The sequence below is a fragment of the Cavia porcellus genome, unplaced genomic scaffold (assembly GCF_034190915.1).
Source record: "Cavia porcellus strain 051 isolate PalLab524CR breed Dunkin Hartley unplaced genomic scaffold, mCavPor4.1 scaffold_1, whole genome shotgun sequence".
Classification (NCBI taxonomy): Eukaryota; Metazoa; Chordata; class Mammalia; order Rodentia; family Caviidae; genus Cavia; species Cavia porcellus.
Genome location: NW_026947484.1, coordinates 170,728,474 through 170,751,912, shown reverse-complemented (window position 1 = coordinate 170,751,912; position 23,439 = coordinate 170,728,474). Strand labels below are relative to the sequence as shown.

Below are 23,439 nucleotides of genomic sequence, written 5' to 3'. Positions count from 1 at the left end.
TTGCGAGTTCAAGACCAGCCTAGGCTACAAAGTGAGCTCAAGGCCAGCCTGAACTGCACAGCGAGACCCTGTCTCAAAAAGACAAAAACAGATTCTGGAGTCGTGCAACGCTGCGCTGTGTGCAGGCAGTGCCTGCCTTCCCAAACTCTCCAGGTTTAGGGAGGCATAATCGTCGAATCACAGACGTATAACAGCCTGAGACATAGAACACTTCTGATTTTGCGGTTCTTTCCTTTTTCAAATATTTCTTCGTCCTCTGTTTAAGGAACACCTACGTGAGGACCAGCCACATCCCCTCCAAGACAATAGGATGGAAGAGCGATGCGGAGACAGTCACCGAGCGCCCCCAGCGGAGCGGTCGCACTCGGTATTGAAGTCCTCAGTGACCAACATCAGAAGTTGAGCCCATCAAAACTACAACCCGGCACTGACCTTCTGATTTCAGAAGCTCTACTCTTTCTGCAACCCACTCAAAGTTTTTCTTTACCATCTGAAGCCCACCAGGGGTTACTTCCTCGAGGTCGCGGTAAGACTGCTTTATCTTTCTGCTGGCTTCGATCTCCTGATGGCCAAAATCTCCAGGAATCATTGTCAGTAACATCAGCGAGAACAATTTCTTTGGTGGTCACATCAGCACCAAATCCAATCTTCATATCAACCAGCGTACAGTTCTGGGGCAACCAGGATTTCTCCAGTATTTCAAAAATAGCTTGTGTAGCATGACTCATGATATCCACTTCAGTTTGGCCTATAACAAGTCCAGCAAAGCAAAATTTTGCGGCAATTAGCTGTTCTTCAGACCACTGTGGATCATTATTAGCATCATCCTTAAAAAACAGCTCCACATTAGGTGGGTAAAACTTAAATCCTTCCTTGACGCTGGGATTTCTTTTGAGAAAAGAACCAGCTGCTATTCTTCTGCAGACCCATTCAATTGGAATCATTTCACACTGGGGTGCAGTGAAAGCTGTCTCCCCACATTTTCTGGTGAAAGCAGCCTTGATACCTGCTTCCTGTAACAACTCAGCAGCGACTGAATACTTCTGCAAGCAGAGAGGCATCGCAGCTCAGCTGCCCCCCCCCCCTACACTTGGAAGTCTGCTGAGCTCCTGCGGATGGGCGGGCCTACACTAACCCCCCGAGCCCAGCCGCGCCTAGCCATCTCCTGCAGAGGAGGAGCTGGGCGGATCCGGAGTCCCTGCAGAAGCCCGTTCCTTTGTCTGAAGGACTGAATACTTCTGCAAGCAGGGAGGCATCGCAGCTTCTTGAGGCACCTCAGCCTGTGGTGAGTGCCCAGCACAGTCTGCCCAAATCTCAGACTGTTCCGGACCCCCCAGGCTTCTGGGTGCAGAGAAGTGGAACAGTGGGTTAGAGGCCACTACAGCTGCCCCCCCCCCTACACTTGGAAGTCTGCTGAGCTCCTGCGGATGGGCGGGCCTACACTAACCCCCGAGCCCAGCCGCGCCTAGCCATCTCCTGCAGAGGAGGAGCTGGGCGGATCCGGAGTCCCTGCAGAAGCCCGTTCCTTTGTCTGTAGGACTGAATACTTCTGCAAGCAGGGAGGCATCGCAGCTTCTTGAGGCACCTCAGCCTGTGGTGAGTGCCCAGCACAGTCTGCCCAAATCTCAGACTGTTCCGGACCCCCCAGGCTTCTGGGTGCAGAGAAGTGGAACAGTGGGTTAGAGGCCACTACAGCTGCCCCCCCCCCTACACTTGGAAGTCTGCTGAGCTCCTGCGGATGGGCGGGCCTACACTAACCCCCGAGCCCAGCCCCGCCTAGCCATCTCCTGCAGAGGAGGAGCTGGGCGGATCCGGAGTCCCTGCAGAAGCCCGTTCCTTTGTCTGAAGGACTGAATACTTCTGCAAGCAGGGAGGCATCGCAGCTTCTTGAGGCACCTCAGCCTGTGGTGAGTGCCCAGCACAGTCTGCCCAAATCTCAGACTGTTCCGGACCCCCCAGGCTTCTGGGTGCAGTGAAGTGGAGCAGTGGGTTAGAGGCCACTACAGCTGCCCCCCCCCCCCCGCTACACTTGGGAGTCTGCTGAGCTCCTGACGGATGGGCGGGCCTACACTAACCCCCGAGCCCAGCCGCGCCTAGCCATCTGCCTGCAGAGGAGGAGCTGGGCGGATCTGGAGTGCCTGCAGAAGTCCCTTCCTTTGCCTAGAGGACTGTGGATATCTCTGCAAGCAGGGAGGGATCACAGGCTCCTGAGGAACTGTGGCCTGTGGAGAGCACCCTAACCCGGCTGCAATTGAAGAGCTGTGGATCTTCCAAGGGGCAGGTGGGCGCACAGTGTCCCTGAGGCCCAGCTTGTCTGGAACTGCGGAGTTCTGAGCAGACAGAGGAGGGACACTGGTTCTGCAGGCCCAATGGCTTGGGGTAGTGCGGTGGCAGAGGCTCAGTAGCTCCAAGCATAGAAGGGGATTTTCAACAGATCCTGAGGAAGCTTTCAAATAACACTTGAAACACAGAAATATACAAAATGACAAAACGAAAGACCAAATTACAACCTCAAACCTCCAGCCAATCTCAGGAAACCCTAGGAGCAATGTATATAGAAGAAAATATATCCCATCCACCTCATATATCGGACATAATAGCTACTGAAGTTGACAAACAACTCCAGGAAGCTTTAAAGAAATTCAAACTCGAAATAATCTTCCAGATAAAAGAAGAAATGATAAAAGAAATGAAAGAGATTCTAAATATATCTAAAGAAAACACAGATAAAAAATTGGAGGAACTAAACAAAAAGATAGAATCCCTAGACGAGCAATATAAGAAACAAACAGAATACATAATGCAGATGCACAGAGATATACAGGAAATAAAAAACTCCACTGAAAGTTGTAAAAACCGCCTTAATGAAAGTGAAGATAGAATTTCAGACCTTGAAGACATGATTGCAGCTAGTGAACAGGAAAGGAAAGATCTTTTGAAAATAACAAGGAATCAGGAAACAACAATTCAACAACTGCAAGACGATGCAAAGAAGAATAACATAAGAATGATAGGGATTAATGAAAGAGAGGGAGACAACATAAAGGATGTCAAGCGGATATTTAGAGAAGTAATAGCTGAAAATTTCCCAAGCATGAGATCAGAAACTGACATCAAGATCAGTGAAGCATATAGAACTCCAAACACTCATAACCAAAATAAAACTACACCCAGACATATAATAATCACCATCCCAGAAATCCAACACAAGAATAGATTACTAAAAGCTGTCAGAGAGAAAAGACAGATCACTTATAAAGGAAAACCTATCAGAATCACAGCAGACTTCTCAGCACAAACGATAAAGTCAAGAAGAGCATGGAGTGAAATATTCCAGATCCTAAAGCAAAATGATTTCCAACCAAGACTGATATATCCTGCAAAACTATCATTCAAAATAGATGGTGCAATACGATACTTCCATGACAAAGAACAGCTGAAGAACTTCATGAACACCAAACCGACCCTGCAAAAAATATTGAAAGACAGTTTAGATACACAAAGGAAAAAACCACTAAGCAAAGCAAATAATTAAACAGAACAGAAAGATAAAGATGCAACAGCAGAGAGATAACATTCCTACAATTAACCAGCATTTAACAGTAATAACCATTAATGTAAATGGTCTCAATGCACCAATCAAAAGAAACAGACTAGCAGAATGGATCAAGAAACAAAATCCAACCATATGCTGTTTACAGGAAACCCATCTAACCCAGAAGGATACTCACAGACTGAAAGTCAAAGGATGGAAAACAATTCTTCATGCAGCAGGAATCCAAAAAAAGGCAGGAGTAGCCATTCTGTTTGCAGACAACGTGAACTTTAAACCAACAATGACCATAAAGGACAAAGAAGGTCACTACATACTCGTAAGGGGAAAACTCCAAGAGGAAGAGATAACTATCTTAAATATATACGCACCAAACTCCAGAGCACCAAGTTATATAAAACAATTATTAACAGAAATGAAAACTCAAATTATCAGTAACACAATTGTAACAGGAGACCTTAATACGCCATTGACACCAAGGGACAGATCAACCAGACAGAAAATGAGCAAAGAAATAACAGAACTGAATCATACCTGTGAACAAATGGGTTTGATAGACATATACAGGATGTTCCACCCAACAACATCAGAATACACATTCTTCTCAGCAGTACATGGATCATTTTCTAAAATAGACCATATATTAGCTCACAGAACATATTTAAACAAGTGCAAAAGACCTGAAATCATCCCTTGCATGTTATCGGATCATAGCGCTCTGAAATTAGAAATTAATGATAAAAGATACTGCAAAAATCCCACAAACACATGGAAACTGAATAACACACTCTTGAGTAATCAGTGGGTCACAGAGGAAATTAAAAAAGAAATCAAACAATACCTAAAAGAAAATGAAAATACAGATACAACTTACCGGAACCTGTGGGATGCAATGAAAGCCGTCCTGAGAGGAAAATTTATTGCACTGAGTTCCCACATCAGGAAAACAGAATGAATACAAATAAATAACTTGATGCTACACCTCAAACAGCTAGAAAAAGAAGAGCAAGTCAAGCCCAAAGCCAAAAGAAAGAGGAAATTATAAAAATCAGAGCAGAAATCAATGCAATAGAGACTAAGAAAACAATCCAAAGAATCAACAAATCAAAGAGTTGGTTCTTTGAAAGAATAAATAAAATCGATAAGCCCCTAGCCAACCTTATTAAAAAAAGGGAAGAAAAAGCTCAAATTCATGCAATAAGAAATGAAAAAGGAGAAATCACTACAGACCCAATAGAAATACAGAAGATCATCAACACCTACTTCGAAAACCTCTACTCTCAAAAGTTTGATAACACAGAAGAAATAGACAGATTCTTAGAAGCATATGAAGTGCCAAAGCTAGATCAAGAGGATGTAAAACTGTTGAATAACCCAATCTCTGTTACTGAAATTGAAAATGTAATTAAGTCCTTACCCACCAAGAAGAGCCCAGGCCCAGATGGATTCACTGCAGAATTCTACAAGAAATACAAAGAAGACCTAATGCCGACACTCCTCAAACTGTTCAATGAAATTGAAAGGGAAGCAATCCTTCCTAAGTCGTTCCTGGAAGCAAATATTACTCTAGTACCAAAACCTGAGAAAGACCCAACTAAAAAAGAGAACTATTGACCGATCTCCCTAATGAACACAGATGCAAAAATCCTCAATAAAATATTGGCAAATAGGATCCAGCAATTCATCAAGAAGATTATACACCATGACCAAGTGGGATTCATCCCAGGAATGCAAGGATGGTTCAACATACGCAAATCAATAAATGTAATCCACCATATCAATAAAGCCAAAAATAAGAATCACATGATCATTTCTATAGATGCAGAAAAAGCCTTCGATAAGGTCCAACATTTATTCATGATAAAAACTCTACAGAAAATTGGAATAGATGGTCTTTACCTCAATATAATAAAGGCCATTTATGACAAACCAACAGCCAGCATCATTCTAAATGGCCAAAAATTGAAAGCCTTTACTTTAAAATCAGGCACAAGACAAGGATGTCCTTTATCACCACTCCTATTTAATATAGTACTGGAAGTACTAGCCAGAGCAATTAGGCAAGAAAGAGAAATAAAAGGGGTAAAGATAGGAAAAGAAGAAGTTAAGTTATCATTGTTTGCAGATGACATGATACTCTACATAGAAGACCCCCTAAACTCCATTGAAATACTCTTAGATACAATAAATAAATTCAGTAATGTGGCTGGATACAAAATCAATACTCAGAAATCAATAGCATTCCTATACACGAACAACAAAATTACAGAGAGGGAAATAAGAGAAACTGGACTATTCACATTAGCAAGCAAAAAAATGAAATATTTAGGAATTACTCTTACGAAAGAAGTGAAAGACTTATACAGTGAAAACTATAATACACTGAAAAAGGAAATTGAAGATGATCTCAGAAAATGGAAAGACATCCCTTGCTCATGGATAGGAAGAACAAACATTGTGAAGATGGCCATTCTCCCAAAACTCTTATACAGATTCAATGCAATCCCAATAGAAATACCATCAACATACCTTATAGATCTAGAGAAATCACTCCTAAATTTCATCTGGAACCAGAAGAGACCTAGAATCGCAAAGGCAATTCTAAGCAGCAAAGGCAAAGCAGGAGGCATCACAATCCCTGACTTGAAATTATACTACAAAGCAACAGTAGTAAAATCAACATGGTATTGGAATCAAAACAGAGGCGAAGATCAATGGAATAGATTAGAAGATACAACCACAACTACAAACACACTCAACCACCTTATCTTTGATAAAGGAGCCAAGCAGGTTCACTGGAAGAACGACAGTCTCTTTAATAAATGGTGCTGGAAAAACTGGCTCTCCATTTGCCGAAAACTAAAGCTAGACCCATGTCTATCACCATGTACTAAATTAAAATCTAAATGGGTCAAAGATCTGAATATTAAAACAGAAACACTAAATCTATTGGAAGACAAAGTGGGTAGAAACCTTGGAGACATAGGAGTAGGTAGAGAATTCATGAACAGGACTCAAACCGCACGGGAAACACTTCCCAGAATCAATAACTGGGACCACATCTTATTAAAAAGTTTCTGCATGTCAAAAGAAATCTCCAGCATAGTGAAAAGAAAACCCACAAACTGGGAAAAGATTTTAGTGAACTCTCTCTCAGACAAGGGACTCTTGTCTAAAACATATAAAGAATTAAAAAAACTCAGACCTCCAAAATTCAAAGATCCAATCCAAAAATGGGCATCTGAGATGAATACGCAATTCTCAGATAAAGAAATGCAAATGGCAAATAAATATATGAAAACATGCTCATCATCATTGGTCATCAGAGAAATGCAAATTAAAACCACACTGAGATTCCATCTCACTCCTGAAAGAATGGCCAGGATCAAGAAAACCAACAACAACAAATGCTGGAGAGGATGTGGGGAAAAAGGAACTCTCCTGCACTGTTGGTGGGAGTGTAGACTGGTACAGCCTTTGTGGAGGTCTGTCTGGAGGTTTCTCAAAAAGTTGGGATTGGAAATCCCATTTATTCCAGCTATTCCACTTCTAGGCATATTCCCAGAAGAACTGAAAGCATCATACCACAGTGATTTATGTGCACCTATGTTTATAGCAGCACAATTTGTAATCGCCAGATCTTGGAAACAACCCAAGTGTCCATCAACTGAGGAATGGATAAAAAAGTTGTGGTATTTCTATACAATGGAATATTATTCAGCTATAAAGAAGGATCACATTGAGATATTTATCAATAAATGGGCGCAGCTTGAGACCATACTCATAAGTGAAATAAATCAATCTCGCATGTATGAATACCGAGTAGTTTCCCTAATGTAAGTAATGATTCAAATATATGAAAATATGTGGCAATCATGATTCCCCATTATGTGGCCTTGAAGCCTTATAAAATTTTCACTTATTAATTAGAAAGGCTTTATTCCGGGCTTCTTGATATGGAAATATTTGAAGCTATAGTATATGAAGTTTTATCCAAATATCTCAAGGAAAAAGACAGACACTATGGTAACTATTATTCTTTAAAAAAATTATTTAGTTATTTCTTATGTTTATTTTAATTAAGGGAAAAATTTAAAAAATTAGGATATATAATAGTAACTCTTTTCGATTTCCTATTAACTTGTTTTGAAGTCCTGTAATGCTCCCATGATCTTGTTTTGACTGATTAGACTCTGTTCCATTCTGTGGGATAGTATCAGGTCCGAGGGTATAGGCAACTACTTTGAAGGCAGTAAGATTCACTAAGATGCCCATTCTGGTTTGACTATTGTCTCCTTTGGAAGTCCTGTAATGTTTACAATGTCTAAGTTTTATTGGTCTTGTTCTCTACTGTTTTGTCCAACTTTATAATATCTAATGAGATAGACAAATCTTTTTAAGGAAACAAGAGACAACGTTGATAACTATTGTTAATAACCGTATACTCTGTTCTACATCATGTGCTAAGTCTATCCTTGGTTTTCACTGACAGCTTTGTTCTGCCATATTTGACTTTATTCTCCCCCCCCCAAAAAGTAATAAGAACTAACGAGTAATAAAATCTAAAATGTGTAAATTTTGTTGTAAAAAGAGAGGAAGGGGAAAAAAGAGCTCTAACGGATATAACAGCAAGTGTGTATAGGGATGTTGAATAGCTGACTATATTAATGTTTTTGGATCATTGAACACAGCTGTTTGTAGTCTCTCTGTTTGAATGTCTACTTTGTATTCTTTGATACTGCGATTTGAGCAACTATTTCCAAGATGATAATATGTAATCTATTAACAGGTGATTTCTTACTGTTATGCTTTTTTTTGTAGTTCTGTATTATATGTAACCTTACACTGCTTTGTTTTGTTTTGTGTTTTTCTCTTTTTCCTCTTAAATAAAAAAAAAAAAAAAAAAAAAAAAAAAAAAAAAAAAAAAAAAAAAAAAAAAAAAACAGATTCTGGCTGTGCTCGGAGAACTGTGGAATTTCCAGCAAGCAGGCGGGCGCACACTATCCCTGGAGCCCAGCCTATTTGGGACTCTCGCACCCTCTGGGTGCAGAGTAAGGGCTGGGCGGATCTGGGGTTCCTGCATCCGCTGTGTGTCTGGAAGACTGTGGATTTCTCAGCAAGCAGGTGAGCATCACCAGTTCCAGAGGCCCCGCAGCCTGCGGTAAGTGCCCAGTGCACTCTGCCCCAAGCCCAGACTGTTCAGGACCCTCCAGGCTTCTGGGTGCAGTGAATTGGCTAAGTGGGTCTGAGGCATCTACATCCACCTCCCCAATCTGGCTGCGCTCTGAGAACTGTGGAGTTTCCAGCAAGCAGGCGGGTGCACAGTGTCCCTGGAGCCCAGCTTATCTGGAACTAGGGAGTTCTAAATAGGCAGAAGAGGGCCACTGGTTCTAGAGGCCCAGTGGCCTGGGGGAACTGTGTGCCAGAATTCCAGGAGCTGTGAACATAGAAGTGGATTTCCAACAGACCCTGAGGAAGCTTTCAAATAACACTTGAAACACAGAAATATAGGAAAATGACAAAACGAAAGACCAAATTACAACCTCAAACCTCCAGCCCATCTCCAGAAACCCTAGGAGCGATGTATATAGAAGAAAATATATGCCATACACCTCAAATATCGGACATAATAGCTACTGAAATAAACAAGCAACTCCGGGAAGCTTTAAAGGAATTCAAACTCGAAATAATCTCCCAGGTAAAATAAGAAATGATAAAAGAAATGAAAGAGATTCGGAATATATCTAAAGAAAACATAGTTAAAAAATTGGAGGAGCTAAACAAAAGACAAAAACCAAAATAGACAAACAAACAAAAAACAAATGTGGAAACTGAGGGCCCAGTAGACTTAAGTTGTTCAAGACCATCCTCAAAAATGAGGACACAGTGAAACCAAAAGGAACTGGAGTACACAGCGCTAACCATCTGTCCTCTGCCCTGTGTCACCTCTTCAAGACTGGAAATAGATCAGTGACCCTGTAAGTTCTAGGAGCATGTCAGGAAAGGCTGCCTACTTGAAGGATGTCTGGTGACTCACTTTGAAGTTTCCTCCCAGTCCTCTTCCTCTTCCTCACTATAGCTGTAGGAACTGCAGGTCTTTTCTTCCCAGGAGTATGCTGGGGATTTAGAGAAGGCAGAAACTCAGCTTTGCTCTCATTGCCCAGTCCTGGCTGTGGCTTGCAGGAGCCTCAGCCACCTCCCACTCATCATTTTTTCTTCCAGGGACAGAGTTATGGCCCCCAAGAGAGGTCTGTTCCACCAGAGTAGTCAGTTACTAATGAGCTTCATGCTGCTTCTCCGCCCCAGCTCCCCTGCCATCCTCCACTCCCATCTCCCAGGTCACCTTCATCTGGCATCTGGAGATGATTGGGGGTGTGTTTGTTTGGGGGTGTTCAGCCCTGAAGCTGGAGCATGCTCTTAGATTCCCTGTGAATTCACTGGATGTGAGCCAATTGGGGAAGAGAGGGTTTCAGCACCTTGGACCGCATCCAAGGACAGACAAGCCTAACCTCAGTACCTCAGGCTGCAAGCTCCCTGCCTGCTGGGACAAAGCCAGCTTCCTTATGGACCACCAAGCTCTGGTATCCTCTGCCAGAATCCTGAGACCCTTTGTAGCTCTTGTGCTTATCAGTGGATGATTGCACAATGCCATATGGATTCAAATGAGGAACATCAATATCATGATAGCTACGATTTACTTTGGACTTGCTACATGCAAGATACTCTTACGAATCTTACTTACATTATTTCCTGTGCTGCTAAAATTTAAGGTAGGTAAAATTACTGTCTCTCTTTTTTTAAGTGAGAAAATGAAAGCTTATAGGGGTTAATTTGTCTATCTTCCTATGACTGAAAGTGGCAGAATGAGGGCTTCCCAGTCTGAGACTTTTAACTATGAACATGTAGGGAAAGAAGCAATTGTTTGCGTACTCTCTGTGTGCTGAATGTCCCACGTAGCTTATCTTGATGAAGCTTCCAAACTACCCTATGGCACTAAACAGGCACTAAAATTATGACTATTACACATGACAAAATGGAGGTTTAGAGAAGTTAAGATGTTTGCTATGCTAACAAATGAGCAAGTGACTGACCTGGAATTTTTCTAGTTACCATACTACCCAGCTCTCCTGTGTCAGTGTCCCCAAGGAACTCATGTATAGTGATGCCTTGTCCAGCTGCACTGTTCCTTGTTACTGGTGGTCAACTGCATCTCTGGAATTTTCTGGAAAATTCCAGAAGTAAGCAACTGAACAACTGACAATTCTACATTGTGCACCTTTCTTTACAATCATGACCTCATCCCCCTCTGTCCTGTTGGCAGCATGAAGCATCCTTCTGTCTGGTGTAGCCACACTGTATGTCCGACCTGCCCATTGGTAGGATTTAGGTTATCAGATGGTCACCATCTCACTGTTTGTGTTGAAGTCTCCTAAAACAATGTTACAAAGCCTGCATCACCTACATTCATCTCATTGCACAGGCCTCATGTCTTATCATGTTTCACAAGGAGGCTCAGTATCTTGAGTGAGAAATAGAGGGAGAACATTTGCATAAAGTTGATTATAGGACATTGTAATTTTCACTTTATTATTATTTTTATTAGACTTTGTTGCACCCAATATATAAATTAAAGTCTAAGGACACATGTAAAGAAAAGTCATGGTTTGTATAGAATCTGGATTCAGGCAGCCTCTAGGGTCTTAACATATATTGCTCATGAATAAGGGGGACTTCAGCGCAGCTAGAACATCAGAATGCATCCTCATTTGACAATAGGACTTTTCAGAGGTAATCAAGTTAAAATGAAGTTGTATTGGATTAGGGTAGACCCAAAATCCGATAGCTGGTGATTCTATAAGTGAAAAGAGAAATAGGTGAAAAGACAGAGACACAAACCCACAGAGAACACAGCCTTATGAAGACAGATGCACAAGCTAGAGGAATTCAGCACAGGGCCAAGGAATGCTGAGGCCTGCTGGTAGCCACCAGGAGCAGAAAGCAAAGAGGCAGGGTTCTTTCCTAGAAATGTTGGAGGGGGCATGATCCTGCCAGCTTGAAGTTGGAATTCTAGCCTCAGACTTCTGGACCTGTGAGAGATTAGGTTTCTATAATTTTACACAGCCCAGCGTGTGTTGATGGATTATGGCAGCACTGGGAATCTAATGTATCATCTGAGGAATGTGCTATGTCCTTGAGAATAGGAGACTAAGCTTAATGTTCCTGGAGAGTTCTTTTTGGATCCAAGAAATACTCTTCTATGATTTTTTTCTGAAACCATAAAATGATCCTGCAACTTCTGGGGTGACTGAGAGGAGAGAGAGGGAGCTCACAGCTACCTAAAGGGTCTAAATGCACAGACCCCTCCATCAGCACATGGGTTTCTCTGGAGCAGGGAAAACAGGCCTCAGTTTTTCAGCAAGGTGGCCTTGGATGAGCAAGTTACTTCTTTGGGCTCAGTATTCATATCATAAAATGCGACTGATTCTACTCTTGCAATGATGAAGATTAAATAAAGTGATGGGTACATAATGCTTGTGGCATAGAAAAGCGAATTATGTAAATTAGGTCCTTACTTTCATCTTTGGGACAGTCCTTTGTGAGTAGTGGTATGTTCAAAAAGCTAGCCCCATGAGGATCAAGCAGGAAGGACCAAGGCTATTTGCAGATGAAAAGTGAGGTCAGAGATGCCCCAGTGGGTTGGTCCTCTGAGGGTTTGGCATAGGAGCACTTTGTATGGGCAAAGGATATGGGCAGAGTTTTGCAGATCGGACCCACATAGCATTCGCTGACCCATCACTGCATCCTGATCAATGGGCAAGGTGCCAACGGAGGGAGGAACCTCCTAGAAAATGTGTGCTAAATTGGGGTGGCTCACTCCGTAGGGGAGTGTAGCAGCACCTTTCTATATTTAGATTCTATCTTTGTCAAGCACAAAGACTTACTTTGACAGGGCTCTAGTTTTTCATTTCTGAAAAGCCACTCAACCATAGAGCTTGGAGTTTGTGGGGAGAGGGGAGGAGGAGGAGTTGCTCTGACTTCTCTCTCCAATTCTGAACAGATGGGATCAGAACAGGGCCCTTCTACATCCCCAGCCAAGAGACCCGAGTGTTGGCAAATGTCCCAGGACACAGACAATAGGGTGTGATGGCAGCTTCTCAGGACTGGCTTTCCCGGGGCAGGAGGCTTCCCTTGGGGCTGGCAAGGCCATTTCTTCAGATTCAGAAAAAGGATTTAGAGAGTGGAGGAGGCTACAGTGAAGCAAGTCCTGACAGCTTACCCTGGATAACTAGGACACAGCTTGTGGGAGCCCAGCCCAGTGGCCCTGCCATCTGACCCTTCTTCTGCCTCTTCTAGGAGCACTGTTTAGGAAGACAAGCAAAATTGGCCAGGGAATGCTGGTTGGTTTGGGCCTGGAGAGGGAGACCAGTAACTGGGTTAGGAGATAAGGGGTGAAGGAGGAGGATCAGGCTGCTAGGATGGCATGTGCCACTGGAATTCAGCCTTTCTCTTTATGGATGAGGCAGGATTTTGATGTGATGAGCAGGAGCAGTTGGTTTCTGAGCATGTCTGACATAGAAATGATGCAAATGTTAGGTAAGGAAAGAGTGTGTTGATTCACACATCTAAATACAGTTGGAAAGGAAAGAAGCTGTTTCCAAAGAGGCTCTTAAAGGCACCTGAGCCCAGACTCTGCCTTCAGAAAGATACATTTCAAAATCACCCATGGAGGATGACTGAACGACAATCCCTCCATTCATCTCCTGTTGACTCTGTATTGCAGTCTAAGCCACTTTTATTCCACATAAGTCCTCAGCCCCCTTCCTTCCTGAGTAGGAAGGACTTACTCTGTTCTTCACTGAAATTAAGTCCATCTGGCACAATATCCCTTGACTTCTTTCCTCTCTATCTAAAAACGTGCTGATCATCAGCCTAACAGATTGTAAACTCCTCGAGGGCAGCACCCTGCTTAATCCCTTGCTCGTTTTCCTGTCATCTGGTATAAAAAAGAGGGAGAAAGTAGAATAAAAGGGGGGGGGAGAACGTAAAAGTGAAAAGGATCTGAGAGAGAGACACATACATAGAAAGAGACAGAGACAGAGAGAGAGAAAGGCAGAGACAGTGAAAACAAAGTAATAGACACGCCTAGAGAAAACCAAAATTGCTATTATATGGCAGGCACAGAACTATAGATATGTCAAATATATCTAACAGGGGAGAAGCAAACAAACATGCTACTGGATTTACTGTTTAAACCACTAAGGATCATAAATGCTAGTTATCACCTGCAAAACACTTGCACATGAACACAGATAAAAACAGTAATTTTCCCTCTCTGTGGTTACAACGATCTGTCCCCGTTTTGTGCCACACACACACACACACACACACACACACACATTTTAATTAATATCAGCAATCAAGCATGTTAGCTTTTGTCCTACCTGATTTTACATATGCTTGAACAAATGTAAACTTTCTCCACTCTATTTCTTCATAAGAAACAACTTCCTACTATATCCATTTGCTCCATGTTTAGCCTTTTTCATTAGTAACTGTTTTGGTCAATATACATAGATCTAAGTAATTCCTTTAATAATGAAATCACTCTCCTTGGAACAGAGGCAAAAGAATTGTCTATTGACAGACATTCAGGTTGGTTCCAGTCTTCATTTTATGCTATGATAGACAATTATCTAATAAAGATCTTTGACCCATATATATATATATATATATACTAGTGACCCACATATATACTAGTGTTTTTATTTCTCTATGTTGGATCCCTTCAAGTGGGATTGCTGTGCTAAATGGATACAATTGTTAAATTTTATTAGATATATCCAATTTAATTTCCAAAAATGCCACTGTAATATGTATTTTCATTAGCTGTAGAAGAGAGATTTATTTTCCTATACAGTCTCATCTGTAATGAGATAGAATCAATCTTTAGCTTTCCTGCAGTGAATGAGTGAAAATGTTATTCACTGTTGTTTTGATTTTGTTTCCCTAACAGTTAGAGAAGCCTAATTCCACTTCAAGCGTGTACTGGCTGTTAGGATGTTCTCGTCTGATATTTTTCTCTGCAGATCTTTTCTCCCCCTCTTCTGCCCCTCTTTTCTTTTCCTTCTTCTTAATGAGATTTTCACTTTATCTTATTAATCTATAAGGGCTTATTTTATATTGTTCATCAAACACATAATATATATTATATATATTATTTAATTTAATATTTAGAATAATAGCTCCCTGAATGTGCAAAGGTTACAGAAGTCATAGAAAAGAGAGGTATTTAACACATTAGGGAAAAATGTGTGCATGTGACATTTGCCAGACACCGCATGGCTACTAGGGTATTCACAGTTCACAAGCTGTTCAGATTATCAGTATCAGATTCCATTATAATCCTTTCAGTGATGTCACAGGTGTACATGTGCTGCTGGGTTTTAGGGGTTATTATATTAAAAAATCAAGTACCATGCAAAGGTCAATGTGGAAAAGAAAATGGGGAATGCACTATTCAACATGATTCCAAGCTTTGAGAAATTCTATAGTCTCCACAGTTGCATGAAGCCTACAAGTGATTATGTTTCTTATGATAAAATGGTTACATTATATTTTTCATGTTATGTATGTTAACATGATAAAGCATATATGTATTTATTAAAATTATTTAGATCTATCTACTCATTCGGTGGAAGTCTTAAGTATTTCTGTGAAAAATTTACTGAAATACTAAAGTGTTGTGTTCTAACCAAGCTTGGGAATCTCTGATTTTGAGTAATCCAAGGAGTTCAGCGATCGGAGGTCTATTTTTTTTCATAAATGTAGAAGCTCAGGTTTGTATTTGTTCAAGATTGGAGCTAGAGAGTAACAGAATATGGACTTGGATTTAATTGCACTTTTGTTCTTATCCTGGATTTTCTTGCTTCAAAAACCTGACATGATTCATACAGTGATCCAAATATATAATGGGCCTGTGACCTCAGAGGAAAGCTGCCCTCCTTCCTGAACTGCAAACCCTGACTCTTGTCTTCTGTATTTCTATTGATTATTCCTCCTGTGTCCTGTATCTTTAATCTTTGCCTCTCCACTGTATTCTTTAGCTCATAAAAATTCTTAACCCTCATTTTAAATAAAGAGGGTAGATGAAAAATCCTTTGACATTTGTAAGTCACTAAGTCATTTTGATACTACAGTAGCCATGGGAAGGTCTTTTTGATCACAAACTTATTCACAGTTTGCTGGTACCTGGCCTTAATCACTTTACATTATCCTTCTACCACACCTTGCAATTTAGCCTCCTATATGCTGCTGAAATAATATTCTTCAATGCTATCATATAATTTTCTAATTACAAATTTCAAGATTCTTTTAAAGATTCCCATCCAGTTTGTGTACATCAGAACTGCACTCAACACAAGCTTGAGACACAGTTGGCACTACAAAGCTATATTCAGTATCTTTCCGCAATTCTGGGCCCATGTTAGTTCCCAGCTAATATGTGAGCATCCTGAGCTGAGTAATGTCATGAAAGGATTAGCTGTGTACAGCAATTTTCCTGTCAGCCCCTGCAATGAAGACAGCCAATGCTGAATGTAGCTTTGGTCCAGACTCAAAGGTCCAACGACCAGAGGGTCATTGTGCAGAGCCAGGAGATGGCCCCAGATAAAACAGAGAGCAAATTTCTTCTTCCTCCTTCTTATCCTGTTTATGCACTGTGGATTTGAGGATGCCTCCTTACATCAGCGAGGGTGAATTTTACTCAGCTTAGTTTCAAAGGATAATCTTTTCCACAAACACTTTCACAGACACAGTTTAAAAACAATGTTTTATCAGCCATCTGGGCATCTCTTATGACTTATATGTAGATGTCCCCAAGAGGTTCATTTGCTTATGTAGTTTGGGTTTAGGGAAGTGACTCGATCATGGGATGTGGTACTCATCAGTGGAAGTGTGACACTAAGTGTGACACTGGGAGGTGAAGCCTGATCTGAGGAGGTGGGTCCTGGAGGAGTGGCCTGGGAGGGTCTGTCTCCCTGTTTCTTCTCTTGATCTCTCTTTGTTTTGCTGTGTGCCCTCAGCTGTTTCTCCTCTGCTGTGCTGCCCTGCTTGGAGCCGGCCCATCGTGGACTGAAACCTCTACAAACAGTGAACCAAAATAAAACTTTCACCCTTTGGAGTGGTAGGTGTCAAATATTCATCTCAGCAATGAAATTAAGACAGCATCTCTTAATCCAGTTGAGCTGACATGTAAGATTAGCTGTCATGGGTTGGGGCTCAGCTTGCCTGGCAATCAGTTCTCAGTTTGATTCCCAGTACAAAAAAAAAAAAAAAAAAAAAAAAAAAAAAGAAAGAAAGAAAAAGAAAAAAAATAGCCATCACACCCATGTCACACTCTTGCTTTTTCTGTTTGTTTATTTGTTTTTGAGGATAAATGGTAGTAAAAATACAAAAATTTCTAATTTATCCAAAGCCAGCCTTAATAATTTTTTACATAATCTTGAACAATTTATTTAACCTCTGACCCTTACTTTGTTCACATGTAAAATAAAATAATATTATTAAATGATAACAACAATGCACTGCTTATCACTGTTATAAGGACTATGGCAGGTTACATGAAATTATGTAATTAGTTCTTGACATTTAGTAAGACAAGAAACTAGAAGACGATGTAAGTTAGTAACCAAACCATCACTGACATTGTCATCAGCATCTCCAACCCTCTGCATTATCATTTCTTCTATAAGTAGACCCAGTACTTTGTCAACTGTTGAAAGAAAAGATGTTTTAAGGGAAAAAGTACTGGATTGGGAGTGTAAAATCATTGCATTGAAACTCAATCAAATAATTGATTTGGGCAAACAACTCCATGCTGCCGAGGCTTCACATATCCCTTGACAAAAGGGGAAGGTCAAGGGCCAGGGATATGGCTCAGTGGCATAAGCACCTTGTCTGGCAAACACAAGGTCCTAAGTTCAATTGGTGGTACCAAAAAAAGGAGGGGGGTAAGCCCAGTGGTGTGCACTCACCCCATGACACCACAGATAAGGAGACATTCATGAATTATACATGGTGACACAGGTGTAAGCCCCAGTTGGGTTTGTTATTGTATCCATTAAGTTACCTTCTCATAGGGGGAAGGTTCTCCTCTAGAGATGCAGCTCCACCCCTCATGCCCAAAGCAAGGGCTCCCTGTCCACCTTTGTGTTCCTTACCAGTTCAGTTTGGTCAGAGAGTGCACAAATCAAGAAGCCCTTTTCCACTTTTACATTTATTCTAGACTTGAAATTCACATTTAACCCCCAATCTCCTGTAGGGCAAGAGGTTTAGCTTTGCCAGAATCCTTTTCTAACACAGTATGCTGTCTACTTGCCTGATAAGATTTTCAAACAAGGTGAGAATACTTCCAGAGGATCTCTGTATCTTAATGGAAAATTCTCCTGCAACTTTTCAGATACTTTATCTGAGACTAAATTTTAGCCTTCCCGACCAACATTGGAAAGTATGAAATATTACAAGATCCTTTCATGTTGTCTATTCATGCCACTCCCAGAAGCCGGTGGCAGATCAGGGAAGCTGATTAGAAATACAAAGGACATTAAAAAGGGAAGAAGAAGAAGTTGACACTGGGGCTTGAGGAGGGGAAACAGTGCTGAATGCAGACAGACACTTTGGTAACCATTAGGCTGGCTAGGAGTTTCTTCTTTATTATGCTCTGATTGCCACATACCCTGTGATGGTCCCAGATGTCCAGTGTGCCCTCGAGATTTATTTTCATGACTTAGAAAACAAGGCGACAAAATGCAACTGTCAGGAGGATATTATAACTAGAATCTGTTTTTAATGCAAAATCTTTAACTCTGCAACTTATCTATCTCCTGGAAAAGATTTCCCTGTCCAAATCCTCTCATGAAAACTCAGTGAAATGTACAGGGCAGAAAAAGGAGTTTCCTTTAACCGATAGCATTCACTGGTTTTTATGGTGTTATTCGTCTAAGTGACAAAGCCAGAAGGCAAACCTATACTTCTTTCTGACTTTTTATTGCTTTTCATCCCAGTGTGAACCAGTAGATGGGGAGGAAAGAAAGAAAGAAAGAAAAAAAAACCCATCTGGAATGCTGAAATGTGCTTAAGACATTTTTTTTTAAAGAAGAGAAGAAAAAAAAAATGACCAACAAATACCAGTCAAGTTTGTTACAGTCTGGAGAAAAATGCAATTGAAGTTTGGTTATTGCAAATTTTTCATGACTTCCATAGATCTAGCTAGAAGAGAAGCAGCAAGATTAAAAAAAGATACTTCCATGACTTGCACTTTGGATGAATGTTAGAGAGTTTAGAATACCCCTGTAAGTATGCTGTTTTACAAGATAGTGAGGCTCCCATTATCAGAGGTAATCAAGTATATATTGAATGGTCACTTGATGAATGGATCATAGAGTGAATTGAAACATTGGAAAGAAGGTTAGGAAGCTGTTGCTTGAAAACCTTTTTAGGTCTTAGACTCCATGACTCCATGACTCTTCAAGGTAATTTGAAATAAGAGAAGGAGTGAAGGGTCTTTGGTAGTGAAATAACAGAAATCTTATCTCTTTTTGATTCAGATGGCACTGAATTCTGATCATTTTACTTAGTGAGATGGTTTATATCCCATCGCATAGTGGGAGGAACCAACAATGTCGGATCAAATGGTTCACCAAAGCAGCAGAACAAGTTTACAGCAGAATGATTGAGAAGAAAAAGCTGTGGAGTACAGCGGCAGGGGGCTCAAATACTCAGGTTTCAGGGTCCATGCGTGTCTATTACCCAATTAAATACACGACCTCATTTTATTCCACAAATGTCTCTGGGAGACTGATACTATTTTTATCACTCTTTTAGGTGAGGAAACTGAAAGTCAGATAGCTTCAGTACTTGTCCCACATTTCACAGCAAGATAGAGGTAAAATTAAACATATTAAGTTGATTTTCCTGAGTGTACAGAGGTCATTTACACTCGACTCAGATTTTAGGGAAGTCACTTAATATTTAGTTCTGCTTTTCTCATTTGAAAAATAAATTTATGAATGCCCTTGGCTTGCTAATTTTCCCGGATTGTTAGATGTAGCAATAATGCAGAAAAAGTACCTTGTAGGTTACGTATAGTGTCTCTAATTTTTGAAAGCCCTGTGTCTCCTGATTGTGAGTTTGAGGATCTTTGTTTTTATTGGCTTTTTTGTCTCTCAAAGCAGCAGCTATGTGCCAGGTCCTGGAGCCTCTCAGAGTAGGCGATATCCTGTATGTGCTGAGACACTGTGAATCATGGCCCCGTACCTGCTAATAGGTGAGAGAAGGTGGCACTGTATTTGATGGCTTTCAGAAAACAAGGTCAGAGAAGAAACCACTTGACTGACCTTGACCCAGTGGAGCTGGTAACTCTCCTCTGTGGCCTGCTTGACACCTGAGCATTTCTGAAGTGAAACTCACCCAGGTGCCTTTGCTTGGAAGGTGCTTTCTCTCTGAGCTCCCATCTACAGACCTCCTCCTGCCCCTCTAGTCTGGAAGACTCCAACTCTGAGCCTCCTAACCTCTCTGCTACCCTAGTATCATTCCTGAACCAATTCAAAGTTAGAAACAATTTCTCAAAAAGTGGACTCCCCAGAGAGAAAACCCAAGAACTGAGCAGAGTTCCAAAGTCCACGAGGCTCTTCATCCCAGAGTCAAGAGACTTCGCATTTGTCTCCTGTCTCTGCCAACTGAAGCTGTCTTCATTCCACAGTCCTGTGCTTAGGGAGAAGATGGATGTGGGGTGTGGGAGGGAATTGTGGGTGCTGAGGGGCTCTGAGCTGATTTCATCTATTGTGGAGGGAGTGAGGGCAGTGGATGGTTCTTGGAGGAGTATGATCAAGCTGATTTGAAGGATGTGTCCACATTAGCAGGTAAGCAGGTGAAGGAAAGGCATCCTGCAGAAGGAAATGGCACAGGGAGATTGAAACTGCAGAGTGGCAGTGAGGGAACATGGCCTTAGCACACTCAGGAAACAAACTCCAGGAGACATCTCATATGATGCTATGGTAGATCATAAACGACCTTGTCTCCCAGAGAAATGCACCTTCATCTAACAGCAATTCCAGTCATCCAAGTCTGCCAGCCAATGGGGGTGCAGGTGGGGTATACCTGTACAAAAAAGCCACTCTTGGCTGCAGTACTAAGCAATGGGTTAGGGTAGACTAAGACTAGTAAGTGCACTCATGTTTAAGCTAAGGAAAGAGTGATGAAGAATTTCAGGGCACAACTTATTTCTTTGTGTTCTACTTTCCTCATGCCTAAAATGTGAGATTTCCCCACTTTTTATGACTACTAAGTTCTTCTTTCATAACTTTCTATTCATAGACCCCCAGTGTTTCAATAGGTATGTCTATTAAGATACTTTTATTAAAGAATAATTAGTTTTCCAATAAGTACCAATTTTAGTTGCTATAATTCCCACCAAAAGCCATTAAAGTGTGATTTTATTGGGGAGATATATGATTCCCGTTAGCATTTTTGAAATATTGAAAAGAGTTCATAGACTAGCATTATACCTTCTGATCTCCTCTGGCTGGAGAGTTGCAGCAGAGAACGTGGGAACCTCTAGATATATTCTTCCTTAGGTGTCACCTCTGCAATTTTATGTCTAAGAAATAGCCCTGTTCAATAAGTACTGTGTAAATCACTCTCTTATTGCAAGGGATTGTTATAACTCATCATGATTATGTAGATTCTCCCCCAAATACTAGAGGTCAGACATATGAGACAGTAAGGTGGGAGCTATTAAATATTAAGAGTCAGAGGCATCAGAAAGGTGCATGATTATAGGAAAACATCAGCAAAGCAGCATCCCATTTCAAACCTCTTATAATCAGCACATGGGAGCATTCCCAGCAGGAATTGCTCACCTGGCTTGGTTGACTTCCTTGGACATGTGTTGAATGCAAACCTTGTTGGAAGCTATTCTCTTTCCAGCTTCCAGCATTCCCATTTATTGAAAAGCAATCCATTCATTGGTGAAAATCATGAAACAGTGCTGTTGATAAGAAATTCCAAGGGGCCTCATGGGAATTTATAACTGAGTTTGACTTCAAAGATGACAAATAGGAAAGATTCCTCAGCAGCCTATCCCAGAGGCAAGTGCAGGACAGCAAGGAGTTAAGGGGTTCCTGGCTGAACAAACTCATGAACTGGGAATAGAAAGGATTTTTAACACACTCAATTCAGTTCCTGAGGAGTGGAGGCTAAGGATAGGATTATAAAACCAGTATGTGGCTTGAATGAAATTTAGTCCTATAGTAACCTAAAGTGGTTATGGAAGGAATAGATGAATTTTGAAAAAAATATCAAAATGTGCTGATTATAAGAGGTTTGAAATGGAAAATTTAGCCCATATGGACTAATTGGTTTTCCAGTGGTTCCATTTGTATATTACAGACTTGACAACCTCACCTCAGTTTCCTTCTCTGCAAACCAAGGTAAAAATGGCATGCATTTGACGGTGTTCTTGCAGACTAAATGCAAATTGCACGAGTTCGTAAGGTATATGGAGGTTCCACAGCTAAAAGCAAACAGTGGCTGCCTGTGGGGAAGCACTGAAAAGAGGAAAGTTCTTTGCAGAATTGTTTGTGTAAGTTATTTTTGTAATGTTTATGTTTCCATTTATTTTCAGTGACAATATTCATGTATTATCTGGCAAACAAAAAAATTGGAGTTATTGATCACAGATAATTCTGAAGATGCAAAACAAGCTTTTGGTGCCAGGTACTGTTCTAGGAACTGGTGGCGAGGTGATGAAGGAAACAGATAAACTATCTTGCTGCCCTGTGAAAAGAGCACACAGGACCAGTAAATAAGTAGGATCTTCTCTATGTAAGAAGCAGGTATGTCCTGTGAGGAAAAATAAAGTCAAAAGGGAGATAGAAAGGACAAAAGGAAACAGTGTTGTAATTTTAAATGACATGGACAGAGCAGCCTTGCTCAGAGAAAGCACAGGCATCAAGGCACACACTGAAGAGAAGAACCGTTCAGTTGTTTGAGGGAGAGCATTCTAGGCACAATTTCATTTAGGTAATTCAATAATCCATGTTATAACCTCAGGGAGGGTTATGTAAATTCTCTCATTTACATATAGGAAAGCTGAGGCTCATCTAAGATGAGGCTGACCAGCTGTTAAGTGGCAGAATTGTAACTCAGTCTAGTGTTCTTCCTAATGTGCTCTTGAGTCTCTTTTCCTTGCACTTATCTTCCCCTGCAGCCCATCCCAGAGACAAAGGCATGCAACAAAGAGCTAAGGAGCAGGGGAGGGTGAGGAACGATTCACTTGGAAGGTGTGGCTCTGGTGTAGTGGGTCCTCTGGCTTCCTTGCAGTGTCTGCATGATTAGAGCACAACCTGAATTCTCCTTTTCTCCTTCTCCATTTCCTTTCTAGCATCTCTAGTCCTGAGCCCAGGCAGAGTGCTGAGAGGTTTAAGCAGAACTGAGTGACCCATCTCACACTTGTACAAAAGCTTCCCCTTCTCAAGCCTTGGTTTAGACATTGTCCTGACCCAGTGATGCATATGTGGAAGAAAGCATGAAGATGTGACAAATTTAAGAAAATCAAAGACAAGAAACCTGGAATCATGCTATCTGAACAAACATGGTCAGCTCTCTTTGTGCTGCAGTTTCCAATTTTACCCAGTCTAAGTCAAAGATTTATGTTGCAAATCACACGAGAAGCAAAATAATTTTATTAGTGCCTTAGTCAGCTTTCCTGTCATTGGGAAACAATACCTGACACCCATGATTAAAGCAAGAGAGGTTTAATTTTCTCTCAGTTTTAGTCCACATTCAGCTGGTTCCAAGGCAGAGACATCATGGTGGCAGTGCACGGC

At 41.1% G+C, this 23,439-nt stretch overlaps 1 pseudogene; it reads right to left on the bottom strand.

The window, feature by feature from the left end:
- Window positions 1–379: 379 nt before the first annotated feature.
- LOC134477134 (bifunctional phosphoribosylaminoimidazole carboxylase/phosphoribosylaminoimidazole succinocarboxamide synthetase-like) overlaps window positions 380–23,439 on the bottom strand; it is a 32,003-nt pseudogene continuing 8,943 nt past the window's right edge.